This window comes from Cynocephalus volans, chromosome 9 (assembly GCF_027409185.1).
Source record: "Cynocephalus volans isolate mCynVol1 chromosome 9, mCynVol1.pri, whole genome shotgun sequence".
In the NCBI taxonomy this organism is placed as follows: domain Eukaryota; kingdom Metazoa; phylum Chordata; class Mammalia; order Dermoptera; family Cynocephalidae; genus Cynocephalus; species Cynocephalus volans.
In genome coordinates this window covers 119,450,450-119,474,205 of record NC_084468.1, presented here as the reverse complement: position 1 = coordinate 119,474,205, position 23,756 = coordinate 119,450,450, and positions in this window count along the sequence as shown.

The following is a 23,756-nucleotide window of genomic DNA, read 5'->3' as shown; positions in this document are numbered from 1 at the left end:
TCTCAGTCTGCAGTGGTGAAGTGTGGGGTTCTTAGAAGATTGAAGGAAAATTACAGAAAATTTCATTTGAAATTTTATCTGCCTCCACATCTGATAGCAACTACCTATGGAGCATAATGGCTTTGCTTCAATTTTGCCTTCTAAACCTTGCACCCATTTCTACAATCAGCAAATTCTTACCCCAAACTATAAATGGGAAGGGGAAATTAGTAAACAGTGATAACCTTAGAAGGAAGTGGTTGTGGTGCCAAATTGAGAACAGGCTATATCTACGTGGGACCATCAGGCTGCCAACATCCTTTTTCAGGTAGTGCCAGGTTATCATATAAACTAACCCTAAATTGTTTCTTCCTCAACCAGCTGGTTATAGGGAACTCCACAGGAAGTTCTAGCTATGTATTGAGGTCGAGGCTGCAATAAAGCAGAACTAGATGTGATATAAGATTAGGAGCCATAGTTAATAATGCAATTTATTTGGTGTTTCAGAATTGGATGGGCCAATCTTGTAAATGCCATTTTCACTCTAAGTATTCTGAGTATCAAAGGTTAATATAGATTTAGAGGCTTAAACTTCCATAGGAAAACAGGTGAATCAAAGGACAATGAAGCTGCCATAAAAAGTCAAAAGAGGTGCCACCAAGATCAGAACTGTTGACTCTGAAGATCTCATGACACATTGAAGAAAGTGGCCACCAAAGCTTGCCTGGAAGTTCCTGGGATTTTCAGTATTCTTTGAGAATCTTCTAGTGACTAATTCTATAGTGATGATAAAGGAGGTTTTTAAGAGAATGTTTGGAAGATGTTTTGAGTCTCTTACTTGACAGTCTGTCTGGTGAAACTACTTCCAAAGAATAATGATCTCTATTTGTCTTTGCTTTCTGAATCTTACACACATTCCTTTTATTAGAAAAAGCTAAGCTGGAGCCATGTACACAAATGGATCTGGAAAGCCAAGTTTACAGCATTGGAAGGAAGTGGTTGTGGTGCTGAGTTGCTATCAAGTCATTCAGCACAATAAGTGTGCCTTATGTCTACCAGCTTTATTTTTGTGTCTCCCAGCTTTATTGTTTATTATTAACAATGAGTACATGATGCTAAATTTTTTGCAAAGAACTATTAACATTTACACATTGTATATCCTTATGCTTTCTATATGTCTCAGAGGTTGATAGAGGCACATATATTATAATTTTTGCAACATTACTTTATTACCTATCCTTTCAAAAACATGTTAATGAGAGCACCTGGGATATTTCCTAGTCAAAGTATTATTTCTTACCCATCAAAAACCTTTTTTTTTTTTGGCTGGCTGGTATGGGGATCTGAACCTTTGACCCTGGTGTTATAACACCACACTCTAACCAACTGAGTTAACCAGCCATCAGCCGGCTCTAAAAAACTTTTCTCCAAGCCACTTACTATAGAATGATAGCATTTTGTGATACTTTTATAAAAGTCAAAAATTATTAAATGGTTTAGACTATTTTAACATGGTCCCAAATTGAGACTTGCTAAAATATATTTCTATTATTCTAGTAAAGAAAATGCTAACATTTTCTCCTGCAAAATTATGCAGAGTAAACTATAGACAATCATTTTAATTAGCAGTATTTACAATTGAGAGACTAGAGATAACACAGATTGCAAAATATTTTTACAGCATTTTCTCTACTCTTGGTAATAATTTTTATAGATTTTTCATATATAGTAAAACATAAAAAATATTTTGTATACTCTTTATGCAACTGCTTGCACCATCTTTTAACTACAGAACATGACTAATTCACCATGTTCCTTTCAGTATCATGTTATATTTTATGTTGTGTTCAGTACCATTATTGTATTTTATGAAGATCCTGATTTTTAAGTTATGTAAGATAGAAATGAAAGGAGTTTATGATACTGTAGCTGGATTTAAAACTTTCTAAGAGAAAGGTAAATTAAATATTACATAGTCCAAATTTATAAACTTATAGATGAGAAATTATACAAATAACAAAAATGCATGTGCTTATTGTCACAAAGCTAGTTGGGGATGGAAATTGTAGTACATTTTTTTCTGGTTCAATGTTTAATGATATCAATTCATTTTCTTTTGGTGCATGATTGTATTTATTTGTTTATTTTTTTTAATGAGTAGCATTCAGATGGCCAGAACAAATGATGTACCTTGGATACTCTTTGCCCAATTTTATTTATAATTTTCTGAAGTTATTCTAAAAACTATCATATTTCCTATACGTACATTGAGATGTTAGTTGTTCACTACTCATTAAATAAGGTTGCTTTGTCACAGATTCATCAGAATAGTGTTCTACCTCTCTTATATTTCTGTTTCCTGTGCTCACACACAGAAAAGTTATTTTCAATTTTCCTCTGCTCACACACAGAAATGTTATTTTCAATTTTCCTGTGTAGTTAGGTCAGAGTTTGGTTAACAGGTTGCCAGTGGAAGTTGAATAAAGTCATGGCAGTGACTTCTCGGCCTTGCTCTTTAAATATCCTGCACAAAACTCCATTTCATCTCTTCCCTGAGGCTACTTTGCAAGCTACATAAACCCAGTGGCATAATAAAATGGAGGCAGCCTTGGCCTAAGGTTGGAGGTCATCAGCCCAGAAGAGTCTAATCAGATTATAATCTGATTGAGAAATAAATTCTTATGGTGTTGAAGCTTTGTTACTTCAGTATTTATGTCTTATCTGCCCCCCACCCCTCCCATCAGTCTAGGTTATCCTGGTTAGTTCAAGAAACAAGCAGGCTGAGGAACTTTTATAAGACTGTGTCAGAGTTATAAATGCTGTGGCCTAGAGAAAAAAATATATATTATTAACATATATTATTTAGGCAATTCAAATTTCCTAGGAACGTCTGAGATAAGAAGTGGATAGTCTCTATTTAAAAATAGAATAATTAGAAACCAATTGACAGAGAGATAGCACATTCTCTTGAAAACTTTGACTTTTGTTAGGACAAGATCAACTTTGCTAGAAAGCATTTCATTTTGGAATGGCAACAACTTTGTTAGAAATCTATCCTAGTAAACTTGAAGAATTATTGTGATACTTTCCAGTATTTTAAGTATTTATTTATTTATTTATTTTTAGAAGAGAAAGCAATATGCTGACCTCATTAACTACAAAAAAAAAAATGAATTAAAAGCATTTACGTGTTTACCAGTGACAAAACACAAGGTGTCTTTCATGAACAATAACATTTAATATTATCAAGATTATCTTTCCTTAGCAGTGGATCTTTCTCTATTTAGTGATTTATTCTAGTAATTACTAATATTAAAACAACATCACAATATAACCATTTGCAAGAGACCCTCATTTTAAAACATAAAATAGTGAAACATTTACAGCAGGTTTTACAAGGTTTTGCGGGAGGACAAAATCAATAGCACAGTAATGCTTTTTGTCTTTTTCTGCATTCTAGGAAATCCACAATTCACACATCACTGTGATAATATGAAGTAGAACTTTCTCAAGTTTCAAAATAAAAAAAAATAAATACCTTGTTCTTATTTTACCTCACCTATTTACATAAGGAAACAATCCAAGTCTTAATGTTAAATCACAATGCTTATCCAACCTCCTAGATGGGGTGTGTGCTCTGTAAATAGCAAAGTTGACAGCCACTCTCCATTCTTCTCTATATTTTGCATTGCTTCCTGGCTGGTGGCTTGTTGTCATAGTCATCATTTGGTACTTTCTGTCATGTTTCAGGGATTCTATGGCATTAGAAAGGCAAGGAAAGATGATGACAAACTAAGTCACAAAAAAATGACAGAAGCTCTTTCTCGGCCCATTTCTTCAAAACTTTGCTATAGTGTGAGCTTCTACTCTATAATTTAATGCATAGAACCAGGACTTTCGATGAGTACTACATAAACTCATACAACCTGCTGACAAATGGTAAAAGGAAATGATGACAATGCAGTGTGATAAAACCCGTAATGAGGATCTATACAGACTCTTACTTAGGGATAAACTATAAAGAGGCCAAATATATTTGGCCAATACATCTTACATATAAGATCTTAATATTCATATAAAATCTATTACTAAAAAAGAGAAAACAACTGTGAATGTGGTACCACTGAATACCTCCTCAAATTAAAGTTTCTTCCCATCAGTTGTTTCTTTCAAATTGATTTAAATAATCTTTCTGAGTCATAAGACATTCAAATTTATAAAAAATAAATAAAAGACCTCCTTCTTTCTCTCTCTTCTTTCTTTCTAACTTTTGAGATTGAGTTACCTGTCCTTCCGAATTATCAAGGCTATTTTTGACTGTAATCCTCTTCATTGAGGTGTTACCCATTTCCTCCTGGTTATTCTCAGTATAAACTTACTAAAAATACACCATTTTCTATCATGGAATTCACTGACAAATTTTTACAGCAACTTCTTAGAACATATTCTGATTTATTCTCTGTGTTTGATATTGAATCAATGATTATCATTGAAATGACCCTCATCTTTTTATGGACACCACATGAGGAGAAACACAGTTGGTTTGTATTTTATTTAATGCATGAACATGTTCAGAATAGATTTGTTTGTTTTTTTTCTGACCATCGTTCTACCTAAAACAAAATTATCAGTCACCCTCAATCTATCAAACTCATCATCAGACTAAGGAAAATGTGATGTGGGCCTTGTTCTTTTTGTGGTACATCTATAGCACTGACTAAAGGAAGTTGAAGAAAATTGACTTTATAAATGTTCAAAGAGTTGGCTACAATTGCCTTTTCCTGGTTTAGGTCAGACTCACTCTCAAAATCTCTTCTACTTTTGTGTGTGTGTAAAAATCAGATTGTTCTTAGCTGATGACATCTCATAGTAAGCAGAAAGGGGGTTGGGTAAGGTAAATTTTCTCCACAGTGCTACCATTTTCATTTTCAGAAAATTGAACACATTCAGTTCTCTTTCAGGCAAACTAATAGCCAAAAAAATTTGAAAAAACTGTATATATTAAATATAAAATGCATAGTGATCATGGTAAACAAAGTTTGGGATAGTTCTAGAGATAGATATTAATTTTAGCTAACCAAATGATAGAAATTTTGAAGTTTAATTAAATATTTTACAAAGTATGATCAATTTCTGAAGCTCTTGAACATATAAAGTCCTCTAAAGAACTTTGACAAACCAAATTTAACTGTTAAGTTATGTATAGTAAATTTTTTTTTCTTAATTTCATTGCAATGTTCTCTCTCTCTCTCCCCCCCACCCCCCTCGTCACCAAGGAAGGACAAACTAGCTGGGCAAAGAAACAAAAGAAGATTTTATTAGCAAGTGGCAAGCAGACCTGCCAGGCAGAGCCGAAACATGGCTTCAGCACCAAGAGGCAGTTGGGTGTCTTTGTATATAGGGTTAAGACTGGCATCTGGCCTAGGAAGATGGTTAGAATTGTTCCATTCTGGGTACAGCTTGCTCATGGGAACAGAGACTTGGTGAGACAGAAACCTTGGGCTAATGAGGAAAATAGTTACAATGTTACGCTCATTACAGCCTGCTCAGCCTCCTCACGTCAACAGAGACTCAGAGAAAGAGAAACTTAGAGGAATGAAACTTAGAGAAACAAAACTGAAGGATGGGGGCTTTCGAAAGGCCAGGTTCTCGGTTCCCAGGGCCTAACATCTCTTTTATTAGTACGGCATTTGTTTATTTTTCCTCTAATTTTATTTTCAAATATGTAGTATTTTAGCCCCTGTTGATCAATTACCAAACTGGGAAACCTAGAAACCATATTTGATGTTATCTTTATGTCAACATACATCCTAAGACCTGAACACCCAATTCATGAATATAGTCAGAAACATAAATCATTGGCAAATTAGTTCAATCATATGTTAAGATTTTGATTTCCTCATAACTTTATATATTTAAATTTAAATTATTTTCTCCAATATATCTAACAGAGAAATTGGCTCTATATTTGTAGGTGCAATGTATTTCGTTGAGACCAAAACTTTTTTCAATTTAATTTGTTATGGCTTATTAAAACTGTATACTAATATTGCTTAAATGGCCTGCAATTTCCCTCATCATCAACAAAATTTGAAATGACTACCATGAAGATATTTGTAAACCAAAGTAAAATGATTACAATTAAGTGGGAAATGAAACAGAAAATCCTAGATGTTTGCAAGTATTTTGAAACTGAGAATATGTTTCCAACATAGCACAGTTTTCTACATATAATTATCCAGAGAGAATTGATATGAAATTATAATTTAAAGTAGTTGTAAATATATATCCTAACAGGCAAATATTTTTCTGCAGATGATAACCTCAATTCTGCCTTTCAAAATTGTGAATTAAATTCTCCTTGAGTTATCCTAAAGTTCCTAGAAATGCTTTAACTTGCTTTATTCTTCTGTGCCTGAGAAAAGGACTTTCTACATTCTAATACTCAGTTAACCTGCAGAAACAACTCTAAATCATTAGGAAAATAGAATTAATTATAATTTATGAGCTGTATAGATCACCTTGCTGGTACTGGTTTTCTTTACCATGAAGTGTGCCTGGTTCATTGACTGACATGAAATAATATTTTATAAAGCAGTTCTTCTGATGCTCTGGTAGGAAAACATTCTACTTAGTTTTAATGTAAAGCAATGAAACAACTTCTATATATTATTTTTTTCCCCCATCTAGAAGTATAATAAGGCTTTTAGAATTAAAAAAATTTACATACACACATCAAAATAAATTTCCAAGCAGTATATCATTAAATATAACATGTTAAGAAATATTTGTTTGGCTTCCAATGTGATTTATTTTTTCTGAATCTTTGAAACAAACAGGAAAAGGTTATAATTAAAACTGCATTTATTGAACACCAACATATGCTAATTCTGAATTTATTCCCATTGCATCCTAATTAAAATACCTCTTATCTTCAAAGGGAGAAAAAATCAGAGAAAAGGAAAGAGTAATAAAATATTGAAAACATCATATTGGCATTCTATTGAATTATTTTTAATGCAAAGAGGAATAGTTAATGGTAATGAATGTTTAAGAAGAAAATATTATGTCTTTCTCAACTATTTTTTTCTTTAGTTTTTAGTTCCTGTTCTGTGAAATTTATTACTAGTTTGCAAATTGTGGATTATAACCCAGATGAATCTGGTATGCTGTTATGTAAGTCTTTTCAGTGTTCAACCTTAAACAACACAGAAGGGCATAATTTGCTAATGGAAGAAAATTTATGACCAGAATCTAAACTGTGCTTACAAATGTATCACTGACAATGGAGTAAATGTATAGGTAGTCTTATCTAATAGTGGTTAAGTTTCATCAGTATGTAATTGAGCTGATAATGAGAAAAATGTATGTTATAAACTGGTAGGAAAATGGTTTCAGGAGAAAATTGGTATGGTGCTGACTTAGACACTGAAGGGTTCGATACATAGTGAAAAATTTTATATCCATGAAATTCTTCCAGTTTGCTTTTTGGACAAAATTAGTGTGTAGCTAATTCAAATGACATTTTTCCAACTAGTCTTTGTTTTTTTCTAATTATTTTTAATTTATAATTTCAAGAAAAAGACAATTCTAGGGTACTGAATTGAAGTAATTAAGAAAACCAGATTGTGATGAAGATGCATGTGTAGCCAATATCAACTAATGTGCTCCAGGCTCTTGAAATTCACTGGATCTTTGGTTGGTTCTCTTCAGTGACCTTCTTTACCACATATAGGTACTCCCTTGATTTAATGAAGGCTTGGCATAATTTAATTGCATTTTTCTTGGTCAGAGGATATTATCTACCAATCTCACTGTGCATGATATCCCCAGTGACATGTGAGAAGATTTTTCCTTTCCCAATTATAAAATCAACTAACTGATAATTTTCTCTATGGTCCCCTGTCACTGATGCAGGCAATGCTATTCAACACTTATCCAATGATTTTAATTTTTAATGAGGGTTAGAGACAGACCCTGTTATTAAACAAAATAGCTCTATAATATGATGATATTTTATCAATCCATACCTCTTTATCTTCATTTCGTTACAGTACAAGGGATCTGATGTCATTTTTCAATACAGATCAACTCTGAATGGTGAGATGATTATAGAATGGACTTGCTTTGGCTGTTTTGTTTTCTCGGTTAATTGCTTTGAAATACTGCTAATGCATTTCTCATTTTTCTCATGCACAAATGTATTGAATTGACAGTAGTTGATGATTGTGTATTCTCCAGATACTGTGCCTGTTGCTGTGGAAGAAATGATGAGCAAAATCATTAAAGCAAAAAATTCTGTTAGGAATCTAGTTTCCTTTTTCTGATAGGTAAAATTCTGGGTATTTTATCTAATGTATAAAACTTAAGTAAATTGATCTATTTCAAGTTGGATGCTTAAAGAAAATAGAGGCAGAGATAGAAATTATGGGATAATTAGAAACCTATGAAATTTCAATTAATGACTGATAATTCGACATCTCAGAGGCTATCAAGAACTGTGATATGTCCTTGAAAAAAATAACACCTCTCCTCTTGATATTTCTCTTGGGAGAAATTTCTGAAATGTGTGAGGGTAAGGATCTTTTATTTTGAGTTAATTTGAGGCATTTAATATATGGCTCCTATTTTTGCTCTTTCTTTATGAAGTTAATAAAAGTGCTAAAGTTATTGCAAGACTTTAAAATTTATTTATCTTAGTTTTATGTATTGTAAATGTTTACAGCTACTTTGTGAGACTTCATGTAAAAGTACCATTGCTACTGCCATAGAATAAGCTCTATTAATTTCCAAAATAGCAACAGTTGGATGATGTGTTGGAACCTGGATTCAAATTTAAAATGTCCTGAATTTCCAAAAAAAAAAAAAAAAAAGACATATTCAAAGAAAACAAATTCAGAAGGAAAAAAATGGCAAGGTGCTTCAGTTCTCTAGATTAGTAGCTGATACAGATACAAGCTGTGGTTGGAAAATAAGAATAGAATATTGGATGCATAAATAAATGGAGCTATTATTTATTTAAGCATAAATAAAAAAGAAAGGATCTAAAGCAAGGAAATTTGAAGGGTATTAAAAATTAATGCTCTCAATAGAGATGATTAATTTAATAATAAATTTGAAGCTTGCTTTGAATTTAGTGGCAGACCATACATATATTTCTTATTTATATCAAGCACAAAGTTTTAAAGTTTACCTTTTTGTTGGTTAAAAAGTAAACCAATTAAATTGTTCTTCTGAGAGTGAAAAATGGTACAACTAAATGTGGATGATGGAAAGTCAGTCATATAACCCTGTAGATTGGGGTGTTCGATTTTTAATTTATGCTTTTAAAATTTTTAATTTTCCTCTAAGTCCTACATTGTATGCATTCCATGTATGACACATTGCACATTTGATATGCCACATTATTATTTTTATACTATTATTCAGTTCTAGATGTTCTAGTTTTCCATAGTATTTCTTTTTGAGGCATGGGTTATTTTAACAGTGTTATGGGAATTTCCAAACATTTAGATATTTTCTAGTATTTTCTGTATTGCTTTCTAACAATTTTACTGAGGTTAGAGAATAATATTCTTTATCATTTCAATTATTGGATATCTCTTCAAACTTGTTTTTTTTTTTTGCCCACCATTATAGTTTATTTTGAAAATGTTTCACAAGCACTTAAAAAGAATGTGTACTGTATTAGTTGACCACTCTGAGAAAAGTAAAGTAAAAGTAAGTAATTTTTAAGCTTCACTAAGTCTCAATTTCTTCAACACTTAAAGAAGAGCTTTTCACTATGGATTAAATATATTATCAGATGCATAAAATAGTTGTTTCTTGCCATAAGAACAACTAAATCTATTCTTTGCTATGTCAGTTTTTTTTAGATTTTGGGGGAGAGGTCTAGTCTAATACAAAATACTATGTCATGACTGAAACCAAAAGTCTTGAGAAACTTGAAAACCATATTGAAATATTTTTAACAATATATGTTATCATTATGAAATTATTTTTTAACATAATAAACATTTTAAAGGGCTAATATAGTTTCATCTAGTTAAATATATTTTGGAACATATTTACTTTTCCTTGAATACATGAACTTGTGTTTCTATTAGCGAACAGTGTTGTAGAAAAAACTTATGGTGGAATTCTGATTCTATCTTCATTGAGGCAGAAGTTCCCATATATCTTATTTTTCTTCTCTGCATTGGTATCTGCATGTAGTATTTAATTTTAAACTGTGATGTTCAGAGAATTCTTCAGTAATTATAAGTTTGACTTTTTTTTTTTTGTTAGTACTGATTGGCACTCACCATGCCCATACATTTTTATGGAAAAAAGTTTTTCATCAAAGAGCACTGTTTTTTGGAATGACAATTCAGCTATCTGGTGATCTTTTCTCTTAGCCCATTCGAATAGAAGGAACACGGATTTGTTTACTATTACTAAAATGTCAATAATTTTATATGCTTATATACTAATTAGTTTCCCACAGAATTCTGCTGTAGACCAGCTTCTTTCCTTATTCTACATCCTTTTCCTTAGGTAATCTCATCATTATTTGAATTATCTCCTGTAGGGGAAAGATTATGTTTCTCATCTTTGGACACCCATAATTCAGTACATTATGAAGCACAATGCCAATTACATATAATGTATTAAATAAAAGTATACTGAGCTTAGCTTTCAAAATGGTATGGAAATTCATTAAAGGTATCAAGGCAGGTCATTTGTTCAATCACTTTGACAAAGAAAATTAGAGTACTAATCATAATACATATAATGGTCAAGCAAATTTTTTAAGGCATAGAACATCAGTGACTATGTTAAGAAATAAATTAAAGGCAAATCAAACCAATTTTAAAAACTGAGAAATCTAATTAACACTATTCAAACTCTTATTTTCAAGTTAATTGCTATTTTCCAGTCAATGATTTTTTCACTTCAAAAACATTTGCAATTATATATTAGTGCTTTATTAAACATTTATATCTAAATATACATGGGATCAGGAAATATGTTTTAAAGTTATTACTGACACTGATTTTAAAACAGAATCCCTAGTCCAAACTTTTTTTAATAAAAATAGTTTAAGTATATTTGTTAAGCAAAAGCAAAGTAAAAAAGAAAACAAACATTATTTTTGACTAGAAGTATGAAAGGGAAAAAATAAGAAACATGATTGATACAATTTTCACAAATAAGAAATAGAATCAACATGTTCTTAGTAAGCTCTTTTCCCAGCAAATTTATTTTAGCCTGATTTAATTTGTGTATTCAAAGATTGTCTCCCTGTCATTCTTAATGCATTTAAGAATATGCACTTTCTCTCTTTTTAGAGGTTCGTAATACTAAGCATCCAACATTTGAAATACTTCGCTGCATCTTATGGATGCAATTGCTAAACAGGATGCTATATACTCTCTGTTTTCTATTTGATCATTACTAATGCATAAAACAAAATTAAAAGGGAAATGGAATGTTTACATTTATTTTTAAAATAATTATTTTATTAAAACACAAATACAGCATCCCTAGATAAAGTGTGATTTTAGGGGACTACTTGCTTATAAATTATACAAAGAAGTTTGTTGTTATTTAAGCTGTGACATGTAAATTTGATGTTTAAGGTGATTACTTATTTTATCTATTATTCAGAATAAGAGAAAAATCTCTGTCTCCCACTAATCAGCTATTATGATCTTTTATAACAGCCTTGAAAAGTATAAACATTCATACAAACTAAACTATAAATAATTTATTATTAATACATTTGTATATACTACTAATGATAGAATATTAATACTAGTAAAGTAATACATGTACTTTATATATGTACTAATAAAGTCTATATAGTATATATAAGTATATATATTTAGTATAAATATATATAATAGAGTATGTTACCCACATATGTAAATATATACATATGTAATTGATACATAAACAAATATGTACATATCAAAGCTTGGAAGATAATTTGCATAACTACAGCAGTCCTCATCAGTACTGATCATACACTTATCAGAAGTTGGTATTATTTCTGCCTTGTGCTCCTTTTTCTAATTTCCCTTTGTCTTCATCCAACTTCTAATCTACTTATAGTTCTCTAACTTATCAGAAAAGCTAAATTTTTATTGCTGAAATATGTGTACTATTAGTAGATTTGACTGTTTTGAGTTGTTGTAGCTTTCCAGTATCTATAAACCCTGGTCATGGGAGTACTAAGAAACATCTCAGAGAATATCTCTGGATTTTATATTTACTAACTCTTGACTGTATTATGTGGTAATGACCCAATTCCTACTTGATAATTAGGATCAACCATCAGGATAATAGACCAATCCTATTCTTTATGGTTCATGGGCATGTGTAGCCCACAGTTTCCAGGAGGCCATTTCTATTTACATGAAAGCCATGTGTGTTTTCTGGTCAAGAAATTCCTTCGTTGAGAACTAAGATCCCTGAACTAATTTTTCCGGTGGATAATTAGCGATAATAATGAGAAGAACAACTTAATTTCTAGACTTGTGATTAAATAATATAAACATAAATGATAGCTATAGATAAGTCTCTATCTTTGTCTCTTTCTCTCTCTCTCTCTCTCTCTCTCTCTCTCTCTCTCTCTCTCTGTATATATATATGTATATATATATACATATCTCTCTCTTATAAAAAAGCATGCAAACTGCACATGGCATTGTCAAAGGCAGGGCTGCCTTCATAGTTAAGTTTTCTTTGGGCTGTTCCAGTGCCATAAGAAGCCAGTTGCTTCAGGGCAATAGGGGCATAGTAAGATGAGGGAATGTCATGAGCATAAGGACCATGGCAAACTATAGATGATATTGCTGCCAGAAGCATTTTAGGCAAGAAACAAAAATCTAAATCAAATTAAGAATCTATCAATCAGTGCCAACTGCTACCCCTTCAATGGTGGAAGAGATGCAATATCATCTAGAGATGCAATCGGCCACCAGGTGGCTAGCTTGTTCCCAAGGAAAGGAGTTCTATCAGATTAGTTGCTGTATGTGAGTAAAAGCCCTTGCTTGTGCCGTGTGTGAACTTCATCCTGCTCCCATTGCTTCTAAGGCTTATTGAAAAAGGGCTAGGGTGTATAATAAAAGGGAGTTTACTTACAAATACAGAATGAGTTGTCTTGTCCACTCATTAATTGTACCCTTCTTTTCAATGGCTGTCCTTGGTGCCACCATGTAAATATTCGCATATTCACAAATATCCTCATTCTCATTATCAAATATCTGTACACATATCATCTCCAGACCTCCTTATCATCAATTTTATAATTTTGTTTTTCCCTGAAATTCTCTTGAAGCCTTTGTCTACTTCCCACGAGTCAGCTGTAGATCTATACCTCTAGCTGTCTTTCCTTTCAGACAAAGGAAACTACTAAGTGAATTTCATAGAGAACTGTTCACTGGCTGTATTTCTTCTCCCCAAAGTGTTTCAGAACCACAGTGAGAAATGCTGTAATGTCACACCGTTCACATTCAAGTCATGCCAGCAAAGTGTTTGAATCCACTTGTAAGCTAGGCTTGCACTTTATTCATCAGTGAGTTTTAGGAAACTTAAATTATGCTTATAGATTTAAGTTTAGAAACAGGGGGAACTATAGCTGGAATTGGCTGTGGAATTATGAGAAACTTGTTCATGGAACTTGTCTATGCCTTCAGCGCTCAATACCGACCTTGTGTACAGTAATTTTATTTGATGATTTTGAGTACACACTAGTGTACATAAAAAATCATGGTTTGGTAACATCAGACTTCTGTTCACAATACACAGAGAATGTTTTTCCCACATAAAAATCAAATAAAGCTTCAGAAGGTGGCTGATCTATTTTATTTTTAGGATCAATTGGCCACTGCCAAAGATCTATTTGTTTCAAACCATTTTTATTGCTTCTTCAGGCTGCTGTCTATTGTGGTAGCCATGCCACTCTTGTGTCTGGTCATTGTTTGCTATGCTATGGCCTCCATCGCTCTAGGTTCCCACCACTGCCATGCAATTTAGGAAGCCTGTTTCAATGATTGCATCAAGAGGGACATTTTAAACAGAGGGCATGCATCTCCAAAATATTAAGGCAAGAAATAATACAATGTATTTTAGAAAGTAAAAGTAGTTTTCTACTGATAGATTATGTCACTGTATTAGTACATAAATGTGAAAGATGTCATAGGACATGATGCTGGAAAGTAGACAAGAGTAGATCATGCAGAACCTCATGTGCTATACAGAAGAGAGTTCAAATTTTAAAATTGTCTATGAGTGTTTTTAATGCCAGGTTTAGTAAGAGGAAGAACCTTCTTAGTTTTCAGCTCAGAATAAGAAGAATCCCATAGAATGTGTGTTGGGTAAGAGAGAAGAAATATACTTTGTCAAATGCTCTGATATGTATCCTTAATTTCTATCAATAATAACTATTTATCTAGGTCCAAGAAATATAGAATATGTATTAACATTTATGTTTGTTTTTTTATTTTTTGGAATAAAATGGGCATTCATTAAAATTTGATAGATCTGTAACTCTCTAAAAAAGCAAAATCTTAGAAAATTAAAATTGAAAATATCAAGTATTTGTCACAAAATAGTTATCTCCTTTAAAAATATCAATTTTTAGCCAAATATTTTATAGGTAAATCATTTGACTATAAATTCACTATAAATCAGTAAAATCAAGTGAACTTTTATATTAACATTCATGGCATATACAGATATAATTTTGAACATATATCAGGAATAGAAGTTACAGAATTGTCTACATACAAACTGTAGTAAAATAAAAAAGGAGTCACATTCATGAAACCATTGTTTACTTTTAAAACAGCCAATTACTATTGCTTGACTGACAGCCATTTGCATATGATTAGCTGCTCAATTAAGCACAATGTGTTTTTATTCAAATTGGTTCCATGTGCAAGAGCTGTAAAAGCAATGCATTTCAGGAAGAGAGAACATAGCCTCTAACAGAATATACGAACTGCAATTTAGGTTAATATTTAGGATTTGTAATTTATATTGACTTAAGTGCCTTGTTTTATGACATTTTATTTCCATAATAAGTTTGTATAGTTGAGAACTGTTGAATGGTTTGCTATCTTCTATATTACTGTATTCTTTATATTCAGCTAGAAGCATATTTCAAAGAGTAGTTATACTGAAATTCATTCATAATTCCATTTGCCTCAGATTTATGTTTTGATTAAATTCACTTTAACAACATTTTCAATAGGTTTTGCCCTACTTTACCAACTAAAAGTGTTTTAAATATAAATATGGTGTTTTGTTTGAAACATTAACATTTAAACACAATTCTCATTTGATTAGAGGCTCCTAATATTTTTGAGGTTATGCTGGTATGCCTGTCCAAACATCATTGGTTTACTCACTTCTTGATTACCAGTACATCTATAAATGGAATGAAATGAAAGTTATACAGAAGATTACCAATTGCTGTTTGCAACCAACTATACGCTTAAAGATGTTTTCAATTACTATCAAATTATTACATCCTGCCAACATTTGAAATGAGATGCAATGACACATAAAATCAGAGTATTTGTCACTAAGAGGCAAGCAGGCAGTCTCTGCTGGTTATAGGTAGCATGCTTGTCTACATTAGAAGTTCAATATGTTTATTGAACTTAACCTATTTCAAGTGGAAATTTTTGCATGTTGTCATTGCCTCCATCTGTGCTTACTGTTATGTGATTCAAAATCATAAAGTTTTCAAGTAGCAGTACAATTGTAATAGTTTGCGTGAGTTTTTACCTCTGGTACACTCTAATTTGGTCTACCTTTAATAAGCAGGCTGTTCCCTGTCTTCTGGTTTCACAGCTACTAACACCATAGACACCATATCAATTATACTGAAAAGTATCTTAATTTTAGAGGCCTATTCTGTGCTTTAATATTCTTTATCTTATTGTTGAATTTTCTTTGCATAATTCAAAATGTATTCTTTACCCAAACCAACATTTACTTAGAATTTCTTCAGTTCACTTAAAGTGAATTCACTGCCTTAGATTGGTAGGTTCTAAACAATTCTAGCTGTTATTTGAGGTAAATTTTTATTATGAGCGTTATCACATTAAATATGTTCTAAATCAAATCACTTTATGAATGAATTATATAATAGTCTATGTGCTAAGATTTTGTTTAGTCTACATGTAACTAACTGCAAGAATAGCTTTCTTAATCATTTAATTTCACAGTAATTCTCTTCATTGTTCTAGAATTATTTAATTTATTTAACAAATATATATGTATCACTTCATATGTATGACACATGTTCTAAGTGCTTTACAAATATTAATAGATTTAACATTCAACCCACTTTCTTTATACTGCATTATTTAGTCCCACTGCTCCTTTTCAAATTTGTAAGTGATTCTTTTCCACCTCCTTGGAATTCTTCTGTCATTTCATGTTAGGAGCCAAACAATTAACACATTCCATGGTTCAGTTCTGCTGTACTGACCACTGCTTCATGTATATTTCACTTAAGTATTTACATAAATTTAGACTTAAATAGTTGAGAGTCCTAATATCTAGAAGAATTGATTTAATATGCCATAGAAAATTGCTGCTGTTTTCTTTTTCTTCAAGGAAATACAACCAATCAAACTTTTATATTAATAGGGGTACTAGCAAAATAAATAAACTCATAAAAAAATAGATAACATACCAACAGCTTAACCTCAAAAATAACTAACAAAGTATAGTTTGAATTTTAATACTACTGGTTAAATTCATACAACTTACTCACATAAGCCTGTATCAACATGTTTTTTAACATGTGCACTTTTTTTTTTTTTTTTTTTTTTTTTTTTTTTTGCACCACTCTCAACCAATGAGCGCACCAGCCATCCCTACATGGGATTCGAACCCGTGGCCTCGGCGGTACCAGTGCCGCACTCTCCCCAGTGAGCCACGGGGCCAGCCCTTTAACATGTGCATTTTTGAGGTATCATCCCCTAATCCTCAAAAAGGGAGTTCATGTAAATACACACGTACACACACACAGACACACATATATAGAGAGGCAACTTATATATTTTTATAATATAAGTGATTTGTGTGTGTGCATATATATATATATACACACACATAAATTGGAAGAAATAAAAATTTAAAGCAAGTAATTTACCATGTTAAAAGTAGTAAAATTCCCTTTCTTTTATTTTCTAGAGGAAAACAAATAGCTTTTCTTTAGAAGAGATTAGTTTAAACAGATCTATTGCGTATTAAGATTACACCAAGTGCATTAGATGTCAGCTCATTAGAATGACTTATTAACTAAATATATTTTAAATGTTTCCCATTACTAATACGTTCTTCTTGTGTACTAAATTCCAAACACAATGACAGGCATCATTTTAATAATCTGAGTAATTAAAAGATTGTTCTATATTTTAGTCAACTCACTGAAAAAATATAAATTTCAACACTGTTCTGAAGCAGCTTAATTTTGGGATGTCTGACAAGCAATTACTTTAAAACATATGCTGATCACATTTGTATCCAAAAGACACACAGGTAATATTTCAAGTTGTTAGTAAATATCACATTTTTTATAAGTACTCTAAATAATTACTTTTGGTTATGAAATGCATTTTAAACCATTTTTATGATTTTAATTATTCAATGTTTTTTCTAATGCATGCCAAATGACTAAATAATGCAGTTTGTAATGATGCAATAAATGATGGTTTCTGATTTCCCAATATTCTCTTTATCTCAATGATATAAATCAGTTATTCCGCTATTGTATTTTTTTACTTGACATACACATTGAGTTTGATTATTTTTATATAATTCAAGTTGAAGTGATTTAAATTCTTAGCTTAATCTCAATGGAGATTCTTAAAAATTCTTCAGGAGAACTAGTTTATCAGGTATAATTTTAACAGATTAGAAGGCTAAAGTACTCAAAACACTTAAAATTTTTCACATACCAAACGTTAGTCTACAATTTCCTCCCCAAACATAATAATTTGTTACAAAAAGAGTTTCAATTATTTTCTTTGAATGACAAATATTTTAGTCTTTGTCATTTCGAACTCTCACATGCTTAATCTGCTAAAAACAAAATTGTAAACTACTGATATTTAATATTTAATAATTTCATATACTGGGTTAGTATGGAATTAAAGGTGAGATAAACTATCTCACATGCTTCATTAACTCCCTCAACCACCCTGAAGTAGTTACTTCTAAGAAAAGAAGAAAATGTGGAAGAGACAGGGGAATTACAAAATGTAACTCAGATTGTAGCTTTCATTGCTATTTTATTAAAATGTTTACCTTTTTAAAAAGTCATTATTTCAATTATCAATAGCTGCTAATGAACCACGCCAAAACTTCGGACTAAAGAAATATTAATTCTGATCTTAGTTTGGTTGAGTAGTTTCTCTACTGCTTTCTCCTGGACATCTTCATTTCGCCACATGTAGCTGGTGGTTAGGCTGGGAGCAAGCCTTAGCTGGTCCAACTCTTGGTTCTCTCTCTCTCTCTCTCTCTCTCTCTCTCTCTCATAGAATGGTGGACATAGGGCAGTATTGCAAGCAGGTATAAGACACAGTTGCAAAATTTTTGAGACCTACACTTTAAAACTCACCCAATGTCACCTGCACCTCATTATTGGCCAAAGTCAGTCACAATGACTACGCAGATTCAAGAGGCAGGGAAAAATATTCCACCTCTTCGTGGAAGATCTGCAAACAAATTGTGGAAATGTTTAACGGATTCCAGTAAACTAGCTATTATTGTATTAATATCACATCTGTACTTTACTTCGCTTTTGTATCTGAGAATTGAAACCTCAAAGAGATATTCCCATTGCTGTCAAAATAACTGTGTGATATTGGTGAGTTAGTAACTTTCTTTAATTCATTTTCCATATCTGCAACACTGTGCATATTAAATGTACATTGTCTCTCTGCATAACTCTATAAATAAATCAGGATAATATATAAGGTACTTAGTTCAATAACTGGCATATAATAAGCTCCAGACAATTATTTACCTTTAGCTGTTCCTAACAGCCTTTCAGTTCTCAAGAAATTATAATCATGAATCTAATATATGAACCATAACTTTATTCTTACTTGTCATGTATAGGGCCTGCTCTGAGAAAGAAAAGACTTTTAGGTACCATGTTTATAAATTTATATCACTGTTTAAACTTTTCTTTTTCTAACAGCATTTTTCCAATTTGCTGAATAATATCAAGAATATCTAATATTTACTCAGTGGAAGCACATTTTTTACTTATGACTTGTAAATGTAAATCTACTTGAGTCTTTCCTTTTACATCACTGCCATTTTCAGAGTAATGGACTTAACTTCATCTGTAAACTCAACTCTACCCTATGCCACATCTTTACCCCAAGCCTTGAGATCAAGAATATCTGGCCATTACATTTATAATAAACTCTGGGGTATTGCCTCTCTGGTTCTGCATTACTTATCATTATTATAATTAAGTCAGACTAAATTTTATCAAGCTATTATGGACCCAATTTTCTAATGATTAAGCCTCTAGATTATTCAGACTATCAATGATTATGTCCCATTCTATTTTCTCATTCAAAACCTAATTTCCTATTTTTCCAAGAAAGATCATGCCATTTACCCCCAAAACCCATACACATATATGTTTACATATACATACAGTTCTTGACTCTCTGACAACCCCCACTTTTACTCAAAAATTTAGCTTCAAAGTTAAATATCTGTGATTCTCTCACACAGATCACCTGACTTTCCCACTCCTAGTGTTTTCAATAAGGACCACAGAGGAAACTGCTGTAGAGTATTTCACCTAGTCCTGTAATTATTTATCCCACTACCCTTTTTGAGACTGTATAGCATCATTTTATATCTCTGCTTTCATTACTATCACTGATCCCTTTGTTTATACAGATTTTGTTTTATCCATCTGTTGTGGGTTAAAATGCATCCCCCAAATGTTCCTGTATTAATTGCCACTAACAGTGTTGAGTGTGGGAAATCTTATAATAGTAATTGAAAGGGGGTGGTCCTTAAGAGTTGATTAGGTTGTGAAGACTATGCCCTAATAAATGGATTGATTCATTCATGGAGTAATGGGCATGTTTCTGATGGCTTCATAAGGGGAGCAAGTGAGCAGGTTAGCTCTCTCTCTTGCTGGAGGCATTCACCATGTGACATGCTGCATTGCTGTGAAGAGTACACACCCGCCAACAAGGCCCTCACCAGATACGCCAACTGGACGGTGGACTTCCCAGCCTCCAAAGCTGAAGCAATAAATACAGACTAGCTTTATTATCATTTCATTTATCATTTTAAATGTTGTTAGGTTAAAGTTCTATTTTAATCAATACGTGCTACAAAAAAGATTTTGTTGAGTAGGAAAACACTTTATTATTCCCTAATTTCAGTGATGGAATTTTTGAGAAAATGAAATGAGAGTTTAACCAATGTAATATTTCAAAGAAATACAATCTCTTTATTCTAACCATTGCTGAGTAATCAAGAAATATTGGTGGCGATTGTTGAATAGTGAACTGAACTGAAGGTGTATCCTTTTTTTAAAAATGTATCTTAGAATTTATAATATAAACAAATAGCTCAATTGAAAATGAACTACATTATATTAGCAATGACATATTTTTGATGGGAAAAGTAGCAATTATTAATTATATAATTAAATGTATTAATTCATCTCCACTACTATGATGGCCAGGCAATTATGTTGTTTATACAACTATGACAGTCTAAATCATATGATACAGATAATGTAACAGCAAATTAATTATGCAATATAAAGATATTCACAAGTTTTCAGAATAAACACTCATAATATGTCCATTATACCCATAGACATTCTAACATTATAACTTAATTATCACTAATTACAAAGACTAATAAAAAATAAAACAAAACATATAGAAAATTAGAAGAAATTGTTTAATTAAACTAATCTTAAACATTTGGTTTAGTAACATGGATTTTTTCATAAAATGAATTGCTAGATTATTCTTGCTGAATTTCTCCTCTATACAATTTTTATAGTAATTTATCAAAATATCCATTCAACCTTATAGATTTGAATATGCTCTTAACAATATTCTCTAAAGTAATCCTTATAGCAAAAATACGAAATAAGTAAGAAAGCTTTCTTGTTTCACATGAATAATGAAATAACAAATCTTGAAGATTAAATGCGTTAACACAAATTAAACAAATTGCAAATAAAATAATTAGACTGGGTATTGGGTTTACATCTTCTATTACCCCAGCTCTCACAAAAGAAAAATGGTCCAAGAGTTTGCAGGAAATTAAAAGGACATAGTGTATGGAGAATATTACATAATTTATGCACATATGTTTCTAAAGAATTTAATTTCTTATTTAATTTATAGCTGAGTATATTACTAACAGTGATTTCAAGACCCATCAAGAGAAAAATATGAGATATCAATCAGGACTTTTCAAAAACTCAGTGAAAAAAATTAATTCAAAGCTTATGGAATGCTCTTAACATAATAAAATCTCATTTTCATAGGCTCAAACATTCATTCATCAAATATGTATTGAGCCGGTATGATGCCTCAGACACTAATCTAGGTAGGTGGCTTTAAAGAAAACCTTATCCCTTGGTTCACAGAGCTTATGGGTTTTTAAAAAGTAAGATAATTTGTGATAACTTTAGCTGATTCTCAGAAGCAAAACTATTACGTGTATATTGACGTGTATATATTTTTAATTTAATGCCAATTTTCTTTTGTTATTTGTTTGTAAATTTAAATTGCATGTTAGTAAGTTTGGACATTTTTTTTGTTTACTCTATTTTGAAAGCTGCAGCAGTGTATTTCTACTCCGGGGTATTTTCCATGTGGTAAGATAGAGTTAACTTTAGTTTCCACAAAAGGACTGGACAATACAGTCAAAGAATCATGAAACAACAGAGTTAATAAATGCTTTTTAAAAAAATTATTTTGTGGGATCTAAGCTTTATTTTATTCACTTTGTTTAATGAAAATGGTTTTGATAATTCAATCTATACCAATAATAAATAGAGGGCCCTTTGGTTGAAACAAGGATGTAGAACTGGAAGCCCCATCAACCTCCTAATCCCACCATAGCGAGGCTTACTAAAACCTCTAGAACTAAAGAAAAGCTGAATTTGAAAAAAAAAAAAATGTTTCTACTTTAGCCTCCCTCAGTTCAAAGAAACAATCTCTTATACAGTGTCCTTGAGAAAAATCATGGGTACTTTCTATACATCGTCCACTGAGATAGTTTTTTTTAAAAAATTCATACTTCTCAATTTGAAGAAATACTAAATATAAAAAATAATATTGAACTAAACTTTATGTGTCAAATATCTATGATTTGAGGATACGTCTTACTAGGGTCTTTTATACAGAACACATAAATAGCTCCTCCAATTAAATAACAAAGAGACAAGCCAATAAAAATTGGATAAAAGACTTGATAAATGGCTAATGAGCACATGAAAACATACACCATAAGTCTTCAGAGAAATAGAAATTAAAATAACAATGCAATAATATTATACACCAACTAGAATGGCTAAAATAAAAAGATGGACAACACAAAATGTTAATAAGGATGCACAACAACCAGAAATTTAATACAATGCTGGTGGGGAAAAAAATGTAAAATTGATTTAGAAAAAAAGTGTTTGACAGTTTCTCATAAAGTAAAGCATGCACTTATTTTTTTGACCCAGCAACTTAACAACTTGATATCTGGCAAAGGGAAATGGAAATGTGTTTACATAAAAAAGACATATGAAACTATTCATAATAGCTTTCTTCTTAAGTGCAAATAATTGGAAAATGGCTGTATGTTGAAGAGATAAATGGAAAAATGGATTGTGCTTAATTCATATGGCGGGATAGTATGCAACAATAGCAAAGAAGAATGAACAACTGGTACGTGCAACAAGTAGTACAGATCTCACAAACATGCTGAAGGAAAGAAGTTGGGCACAAAGGAATATAGTCATGCATCAAGTAAGGACAGTGACATGGTCTGAGATATACGTCTTTAGGTGATTTTGTCATCGTGCCAATATTATAGAGTGTACTTACACAAAACTAGATGGTATAGTCTACTACACACGTAAGCTATATGGTATAGCCATTATAATCGGATGAGACCACTGTTGTACATGTGGTCCGTCTTTAACACGCGGTGCATGCTGCATATTTCCATTACATAAGGTTAAAAGATGAAACTTCTTAATGATAAAGAAAAAAATAATAATCCCAGTCAAGATGGGGTTGAGGAATGCCAGGCTGTGGTGATTGCACTCAGTTGTTAGAGGGAACATTCTGGGTTAATGCAAACGTTCTATGTCTTGATAGTGATGAGATTTACACGGGGTATTCATTTATAGAACTGAGCAGTTAAGATTTGTGCATTTCGTTATACAGATATGTACATGTACAAAAAAACCTATAAAATAATTTTGTGGGGATTGGGAAGAAGATAAAGTTGTAAGTGACACAAGAATGGCAAATGGTCATTATTGTTGTAGATGGCTGATGGGTATATAAGAGTTCATTATAATATTTTTATTTTTATATGCCTGACTTCTTTCATAATTAAAAACTTTAAAATGTATTTAAAATTTGAATAATATAATCCGACTGGGAATGCATTTTTAGTAAGAATTTTTCACAAATTTTTTGTATTATAAAATAAAAGTCAGTAATAGTCTTTAAAAACATCAACAAAACCCGAGATTTGAG